The sequence below is a fragment of the Aotus nancymaae genome, unplaced genomic scaffold, assembly GCF_030222135.1.
Source record: "Aotus nancymaae isolate 86718 unplaced genomic scaffold, 86718_ANA_hifiasm-v0.15.2.pri h1tg000111l, whole genome shotgun sequence".
Classification (NCBI taxonomy): Eukaryota; Metazoa; Chordata; class Mammalia; order Primates; family Aotidae; genus Aotus; species Aotus nancymaae.
Genome location: NW_026988526.1, coordinates 1,003,227 through 1,011,976, shown reverse-complemented (window position 1 = coordinate 1,011,976; position 8,750 = coordinate 1,003,227). Strand labels below are relative to the sequence as shown.

Sequence of the window (8,750 nt, the reverse complement as noted above, 5' to 3'; positions counted from 1 at the left end):
TATTTTTTCTCTTACCTTTATTTAAAATGATTAAAAATGGTTTATGACAGTTTAGAAAATGGAATGGATTAAAGGCTAAAAATGTTTAGATTCCATTTAAGTAGGTATGTGTGTGTCTATGTAACTAAAAACAGAAAGACTTTTTCAGAAGAATTTAATTAAGCTCATGTTGAAATTCTTATAGAGAAAATAGTAATTAAGCATCAGACATCAGCATTTCTACAAAAGAACTTCTACAAGAATTAAAAAGTGTTGCAGGACGGAATACTGAAATAGGAACTATGGGCTATCTTCAAATTGCACAAATTATGCATGAATCCACAATTTGAGACACACAACTCTGAGTCACCTAATGTGGATTATTAGTTGAAGGTATTTTACAAATTGGGGAGCTCTTTCAAGTGCTTTCCACTTTCAGCCTTCTCCCTTTGAAGACCCCAATTCATAATGGTGAGCACAAAGCATGAATACTGGAACTTTCCATGGGTCCTGTATGTACATTCCAGACTGTACATGAATGTCTTAATCTTTGGTTCTGATATTTAGGGCAAAATCTAAATGTTTTATGAACATTAACCGTAGTTTAATCAATCTATGCAAATAGGCCCAAACCATCCTTTTCCCTCTGCCCACAAGTGTTTCTAAAAGAGCAGCGAATAGCTAGATTGGATGTGTAAGGATTTAAGACTTCCTACTCTAGTGAACTGAAAAAGTTTAAAGCAAGGAAAGCAATGTTGTTGCCTTAGGAACTAGTACTTACAGAGTTTCAAAGACTGAAAATACTTCTGATAATCGCCATTTCTGTCTCCTATGTACCAAAACACATCAAAAGTATATGATTTCCCGGGAAAAAGTATCCCAGGATTTCCCCCAGATGGTTTTAACATAAGTCGTTTTGCACTGAATATTTCAAAATGCAGCCTTATTTTCTCAGGTAATAGTAACTTTACGTGCAGATACATCAGAGCTGAAAGGAGGTTCAAACCTTGCTTGTGGGTGTCAGAAATAATTCATACCCACTTCATTTGCAATGACGAATGCTCGGTGATTTTTGACATCACTGAAGAATTTAGCATAGGTCCAGCATCCTTGGAACCTCAACAACATTCTTCACCTCCCAGAAGCTGATAACATCCCTCCCCACCAAGATACTGTGCTCACTGCTTTGTCACATCACCATGGTTAAGCGTGTGTGTGTTACTGCACCATGAAGTAACTGAAGTTTTCAGAACAGAGAGCCACAGTCTCTCTGTGTGAATGAATGACAAACCAACAGAGAAAGCAATTTTTTTTTACAATGCAGGGTCTAGCTGCCTAACTTATCTTTATAACCACATCACATCCAATGAGTTGGGGATTCTTAGTGAGGCAGCTCACATACTTCACACAGAAGAAAACACACTTTAGCTCATCAAATTGTGTCAAGAATAAAAGGAAATTTCTACAACAGTGATAAACGGGGCTCTTGTTTTGGTTGAGTTTTTCTCAAAGTACTCAGGGGATCTTAACATCTTCAGACATTTTCTGGTTCTGAAAGGAAGATTGGAAACAAATGTCATCATGGGGACGGAAAAAGAAAACCAAGATCCGACTATATGCTGTTACAGAAGACTTGCTGTAGATTTAGAAGAAGGAAGTAGATTAGAACAGAAAGAAACAAAGCAGAAATGGGCCACGCACCATAGCTCACGCCTGTCACCCCAGCACTTTGGGAGGCTGAGTCTGGCAATTCACCTGAGGTCAGGAGTTCGAGACCAGCCTGCTCAACATAGTGAAACCGCGTCTGTACTAAAAATACAAAGAATTAGCTGGGCGTGGTGGCACGTGCCTGTAATCCCAGCTACTCAGGAGGCTGAGGCAGGAGAATTGCCTGAACCCAGGAGGCGGAGGTTGCGGTGAGCCGAGATTGTGACACTGTGACACTGCACTACAGACTGGGCTACAGAGCAAGATTCTGTCTCAAAAAAAAAAAAAAGGCAGATATGATGTTGTACATCTTAAATATATGCACTGTTTGTCTCCTACACCTTAAAAAAGCTAGAAGAATGAAAAATCTATTTTTAAAAAAGAAAACCAACGGTGCTGTCTACATGAGACTTGCTTTACATTCAGCAGAAGGAAATAGATTAGAACAGAAATAAATGATGCAGAAATGAAGTTGTACATCTTAAATATATACAATGTTTATCTGTCAACTATACATTAACAAACCTGGAAAAATTTAAAATAAAAAGTATTTAAAAGTGTTAAAATCATATCTGCAAACAAATATTAGTTTTCAAAACATTGTTTTTTACATTTTGCCATTTGTTAAGGATTTTGATGATCTTAAATGAATTGCATAACTTTCTTTTTGGTTAAAACTAATCTTTGTAGAAACTTCTTTTTTCGAATATGGCCTCACTGGTCTTTATAACTTCTGAAGCGGTATTGTTATTTGCTCTACTTTACAAAATAAAAGCAAAGTATGATTCTTAAAAGTCCACATCAAGTGACAGACATCTGCTGCTATCTATGTAGCTCCGTACAACTCTTTCTCTAGAAACTGCAAGCTTCAGTGTATGGCCTCAGCATGCATACAGTTCCACAGGTTGTGCACTGCACTACATCATCATGGATAAGGTTAGTATACCATGCACATCATCCTTTAGGAGAGATAAAATTAATGACTCCACTAAGGAAAGATGCACAGCTAGGCACTGCTGGCAGCAGCCTGGAACCTTAGAGTGAAGTTTGCAGATCCCTAAGCCCCATTTGGTACCAAACCCATACATATTTCCTAGATAGTATAAAGGTTTTAGAGCCAGCGGGGTGATATAGGCCCAGGGTCCACATAAAAGTCACTGCTCACCTCGAAGAGATTCCCCTAACACCATCTCACTCTGTCTGCATCCTCCTGCCTTTTGATCTCTTTAAGGAACTTTAAGCGAGGGGAAGTTAAACTTGGTGCTTGTAAATGTCTGGTAAAGGTAACATTGACAAAATACTTACCAGGTAGCCAAAAGGCATGAAAGGGCTTCAAGGCATTACATCTCTTTAGCAAAAACGTGCTTCCACCTCAGATAAATGGGGCAGGCATGGTCCACGTTTTCAAAACTACACCTGTTTCAGAAACTCAACTGGCCCCATTCCAATAAAGCTTTATTTACATGAACAGACAGCTGGCCTGCAGGCTGTAGCTTGAAGATTTGATTTTCCTTTTAAAACACTGCAGTAAAATATATTTGTCTTGATTATTGAGTTTGTCGATGAACCCTGGCCCCTGTGGGGACATTTTGTGCTTGTGGAGATGGGTACCTCTCTCTGCTCACTCACTTTCAGCCCTTGATTAACAAAGGCTCAGGCATCACTGCCACAGGTGCTACTGAAATTAACATGTGGTGTCTCGTTAATCATGGCTGCCACGTCGGGTGAAAGAGTGTTGTCACTGAACCCAAGAATCTGCTCTCAGGTTGCCAGGGAAATAAGGCTGTTTTTCAGAAACTCAGTTTACTCTCAAAATTTCAGGACAGGGTGTAATGTAGACGGAGGCTCACCCCAAATGGAGGTTCATTAGCTAATGGTTGATACTGCCCATTCACCAGCAGAGGGAGCGCATGGGAAGGTTTTTGCCCATTCACCAGCAGAGGGAGCGCATGGAAAGGTTTTTGCCCGTTCACCAGCAGAGGGAGCGCATGGGAACGTTTAGGACTTTTTTTGAGGCCAAATGCACATTCTAAAGAAAACATCTTAGGAATGGGCTTCCCTTTCTAGTTTCCTTCAGGGACACAAAGAAGGTATGAGTTACAGGGCTCTGGGCAAACTCCAGACAGATTCTGATGTGGGTGGCGTCAGGTTTAAACCAAACCTGCAGAGACCCTCAGTTAAAGATTTGAGTCGCTCTTTTAACTCCTCTGTGGAGCCAACACTGAACCAGGAAGCCACAGCAGATTTTCTTTCCCCGATGGTCTGAGCACAGCTTCGGAATTCCATAGACAGGCTTATCATTTAGTGTTCTGTATGTTTCTTTGTGGGTGGGGTCTGTGCAAAACATTCACATTCAACCCAGATATTTTTCCTGATATTTCCTGACTCACCTGTGATGAAAGTTTCACTGAATACAAAACAAAACGGAACTACACTTGTCTAGTTAAGTCAACTGTCATGCTTATAAACTTTTTTTGGTTCTTTTTCTTGCCTTTTTTTCTCCCCGTATTTTACATGAGACAGATAATGTGCCAATGTCATTGTAACAAGGTTTAGAGGAAGGTACAGCTCACACATGGCCATGAAAACCCAATCGTCAGCCGGGCACGGTGGCTCACGCCCGTAATCCCAGCACTTTGGGAGGCTGGGGAGGGCAGATCACTTGAGGTCAGGAGTTCAAGAAGAGCCTGGCCAACATGGTGAAACCCCCTCTCTACTAAAAATACAAAATTTAGCCAGGCATGGTGACACATGCCTATAGTCCCAGCTCTTTGGTAGGCTGAGGCAGGAGAATCTCTTAAACCTGGAAAGTGGAGGTTGCAGTGAGCCAAGATTGCGCCACTGCACTCCAGCCTGGGCAACAGAGTGAAACTCCATCTCAAAAAAACTGAAAATAAATTTTTAAAAACCACATTATTAGTCAAGTTATATATATTGAACTTAACCAGAAATAACCTTACTAGTGACAGACATCAGAAAGTATTTTTTTAAAAAAATCAGTCTTAATAACAAGGAAAACAATGTTTAGAGCAAAACTTACCATGGGTCCTGAAACAATGTCTCCTACTGTTTAGTTTGAAATAACTGGCTGCTGCTCCCAGCAGTGTCACCACCACCACGGATACAATGGGAGACACGATTTTTGCTACCATATTGCCTGCAGGAGTGGAGAAAACGCAAGATCATCTGAGGAAAAACACGGCAGGCAGGAATACTGCTTAAATATTAGGTTGGTGCAAAAGTTATTGCGGTTTTTGCCATTGAAAGTAATAGCAAAAATTACAATAACTTTTGCATCGATCTAATAACTTCTCCATCATATCTCTTCCCACCCTTGTGTCCACAGAAAAAAAAGAGAAAGTTAATTTTAAAAAACAAACAAAAGAAAAAAAAACTTAGAAAGTAATTCTGTTTTCACAAAGAGCCAAGCCTGTCAACCACATTTTACCACTGAAGACGTCCAAGGCCAGGATTCGCACAGAGGAGGCACTTGGCATTTTTGTTTGTTTGTTGAATTCAATTTGTGTGTGCATTTTTATTAATTGGATGTATTTATTTGTTATTATTCTTATTTTGAGACACAGTCCCAGTCTGTCACTTATTCTGGAATATAGTGGCATAATCTTGGCTCCCTGCAACCTCTGCCTCCTGGGCTCAAGCAATTCTCCTGCCTCAGTCTCCTGAGTAGCTGGGATTACAGATGTGTGCCACCGCACCTGGCTAATTTTTGTATTTTTAGTAGAGACAGGGTTTCACCATTTTGGCCAGGCTGGTCTCAAACTCCTGATCTCAAGTGATTCACTGCCTCAGCCTCCCAAAGTGCTGGGATTATAGGCCTGATTTCTTTATTTTTTTAGAGATCGGGTCTCACCATGCTGCCTAAGCTGGTCTTGAACTCCTGGGCTCAAGTGATCCTCCTGCCTCCACCTCCTGAGTAGCTGGGGTGATAGACATGTGTCAAAACTATTTGTGTCCTTTTAGATGTAGAATGTTTACTCATGCATAAATATTGTTCAGTTAAAAACTGCCAGATAGGCCCGCTTTCAAAGACATGCTGGAACTCTAGACCCAAGCACACACCAGACATATGCATCCTCAATGCCTCGATGGCAAACTACCCCAGAGCTTTGGTCCTCCTGCACAAAGAACAAGAACGACCTTGATGTGACAAAAATCGATACTTCCAAAGGGTAAAAAAGGAAGAAATCACTGTTTCCATTTGAAATAGCCACCCTTTCCATGCATGCCTTTCTTCAGACTGGGTTGAACACCTGGGCCGATACGTGGCATGACATAGCTGAGGGACACAAGGCTGGGGGAAAGAGTATTGTCACTGAACGCAAGAACCTGTTCTACAGCTGACGCTGCCACCTGCCGCATCCTGCCTCCTGCGAGAGAAAGCCCTGTATTCCCCTCCCTGCGTGCACACACTCCACAATACGACTCCACAGTGTTCCCCATCCAGAGGAGGACCGCATCTTTATTCTGAGAATCCGGGCTTTAGCCAACAGAACGCCACGGAAGTGAAGGTGTGATGGCTCTAAACCCAGGCTTCTCCTCCTGCTGTTGGTACCCTGCCTGGTCACCACATGATGAAACCTGGCCTGACCATCTTCCCCAGTCACCATTGCATCCTTCCCGGGTTCCCGTTGCATTCCACACCCTGGCTACACAATTTCTGGTGTCCCCACGTGTGTATCCAACTCTACCTAGCACACTATCTTCCCTGACACCTCACTCTGCTCCTGGGCACCTCCCACCCATATTTTGGGCATTAGCTTGGCTATTGTTCTGTCCAGGAAGCCCTACCTCCGTCATCTAACCCAGTCTAGGAGTATCCCTCCCGCCTTGCTACAGGATCCCATATATTCCAGAAAATTATTCATCAGACTTGACTGCAATCACTTGTTCATTTCCCTTGCCCTTTCCGTCTCCAGACCTCACTTTACAACACAGAGGGAAAAAGGACAATCAATAAATTTTTCTAAAGATGCCAGCATACCCCAAAAATATTGATACTGGTACTCTGCATTGAAATGTAGAGGTCACCTTCAATCACTTTCTCCTCCCCCATAAGTGAAAACTCACAAGAGCTTAAACTCAAGCAGGTGTCAGCCCAAATCTCTGAGTCGGACTCAAGGAATGAGGAGCCTGTTCTCCCAGCCACACAGGATACAAAGTCAGCCTCTGCACTTAAAGTTCTCCCTCCTTTGACCTGAGACGGGGTTGACAGTGCACTCTGAGGACTTCTTTGGGCAGAGTGTTCATAACTTCCTTTCTCCTGTCGTTTTTGGGTTTCAAGTTAGCGCTGGTGAAAGAAAGGGGAGTAATGGTGGTATTGGGAGAAATCCAGCAGTCTCAGCACTCACAGGCTCGCTCTGTGCTTGCCCCTCCTTTGTGTGAACTCGGATCGGTCGTGTGTATGTATGTATGGTCAGACACTTTTGTTCAGAGGCTACTTTACATACATAGAAAGTGTGAGTGCTCCACGGAAGCCGTGGGGTTGGGAAGCATCGATTTAGGAGTCTGTGCGCTGCTTAAAGGTTGGGACCAGGTGAGTCAGTTACCTTCTGAGGAGTCATGCCCCAAATGGTAATCTCCACCTGTAAACAGAAAAGGACACTCGTGTTTATTCATCCGAGCTTCTGGAGTGCCTTCTATTGCTAGGCACTGTTGAGGATGCGACTATGGCACAGTCTTGTCGGGGGAGGGGGACAGCCAAGCCGCATGAGGCGGAGCAATGTGAATGTGCATGCCATGTCTAACAGTCGTCAGTGGGATGGGGAACATACCAGGGAGAGGGAGATGCAGCTTTCATTTCAGGGTTGGGGAGTGTACGTCCACGCATATGTGTACAGTCCACATGCACAGATGCATATGGTATATTCAGCAGTACCCACGTGCACATGTGGTAGCACACACCCAGAAGCACACGTGTGCTTGCACACCCCAAATGTATGCATGTGAATGGACACACATGGGAAACATGCAATATATATGCGACCCAAGCACAAATATGCACATATGCAAATTCCACTTACACAAACATGATGCACTCAATCCGCGTGTGGGCACACACTTCCACACGTGCACTTGTTATCCACATGAATTTATGCACATTACAAAATCCACATGCACACGTGTACATTCATGCATACACAATACACACACATACCTGTGTGCAAACACACATGCATACATACACACGCGCACATACATGCACCCAATAACACCTGTAAGTAGGCCATGCTTCCTTTCAAGAAACTAAGTCTTCATGGCATGCGCAGCCTCTCCCCCAGCACGGATGCCAAAGGAAAATGCAAATTAGAGACCCGGATGGCCAGTTGGCTGTTGTGCATTGGATAAAAGCGCCCGCTTCCAATCAGCACTCAGACAGTGTACTAGTTATTCACAAATGGACAGTTTTGCCTCACACATTCTGTAAGACATAATTCCTTTACCATCAGTATTTCCATAAAGAGAGTTGAGTCTACAGCTCACTCTTTCTTCAGGATAGAAAAGAGACCATGAAATGCAGGATATTGCCGGGAAGTCTACATGATCTCGCAGAAGCAAACAGGTGTCGTCTCGCCCAAGCCTGGTGGCTGAAGGTGCATTAGGTGTACATCCCTGAGGGTCTGGAGGCCTCACATAGATGGGCAAATGTGTTTTCTTGGACATCAAAAAGAAAAAAAGCCAGCAAATGCTGGTTAAAAAAGGACAATAGGGTGAAAACGCAGGCCATAAATAGTAATCAAATCCCATTAAAAAAAGAGTTTCTCGCTGGGTGCGATGGCTCACGCCTGTAATCCCAGCACTTTGGGAGGCCGAGGCGGTTGGATCACCTGAGGTCAGGAGTTTGAGACCAGCCTGGCCAACATGGTGGAACCCCATCTCTACTAAAAATACCAAAAATTAGCCGAGCATGGTGGTGGGCGCCTGTAATCCCAGCTACTCGGGAGGCTGAGACAGGCGAATCTCTTGAACCCAAGAGGCAGAGGTTGCAGTGAGCCGAGATCGTGCCACAGCACTCCAGCCTGGGCAACAAGAGTATAACTCCGCCA

At 43.4% G+C, this 8,750-nt stretch overlaps 2 non-coding genes across 3 annotated transcripts; both read right to left on the bottom strand.

The window, feature by feature from the left end:
- LOC105730455 (Xg glycoprotein (Xg blood group)) lies at positions 1–4,720 on the bottom strand. 2 transcript variants are annotated; one of them, XR_010340579.1, is made up of 2 exons: positions 2,992–4,720; positions 1–1,530 (listed from the first exon to the last, which is right to left on the bottom strand). It is a non-coding gene; the product is annotated as an Xg glycoprotein (Xg blood group) (transcript). The 2 variants fall into 2 exon arrangements; XR_010340580.1 differs by lacking the exon at positions 2,992–4,720 and adding an exon at positions 1,681–2,985.
- Positions 4,200–4,301, bottom strand: LOC135272562 (small nucleolar RNA U13). Its single transcript, XR_010340586.1, has one exon. It is a non-coding gene; the product is annotated as a small nucleolar RNA U13 (small nucleolar RNA).
- Positions 4,721–8,750: the final 4,030 nt, after the last annotated feature.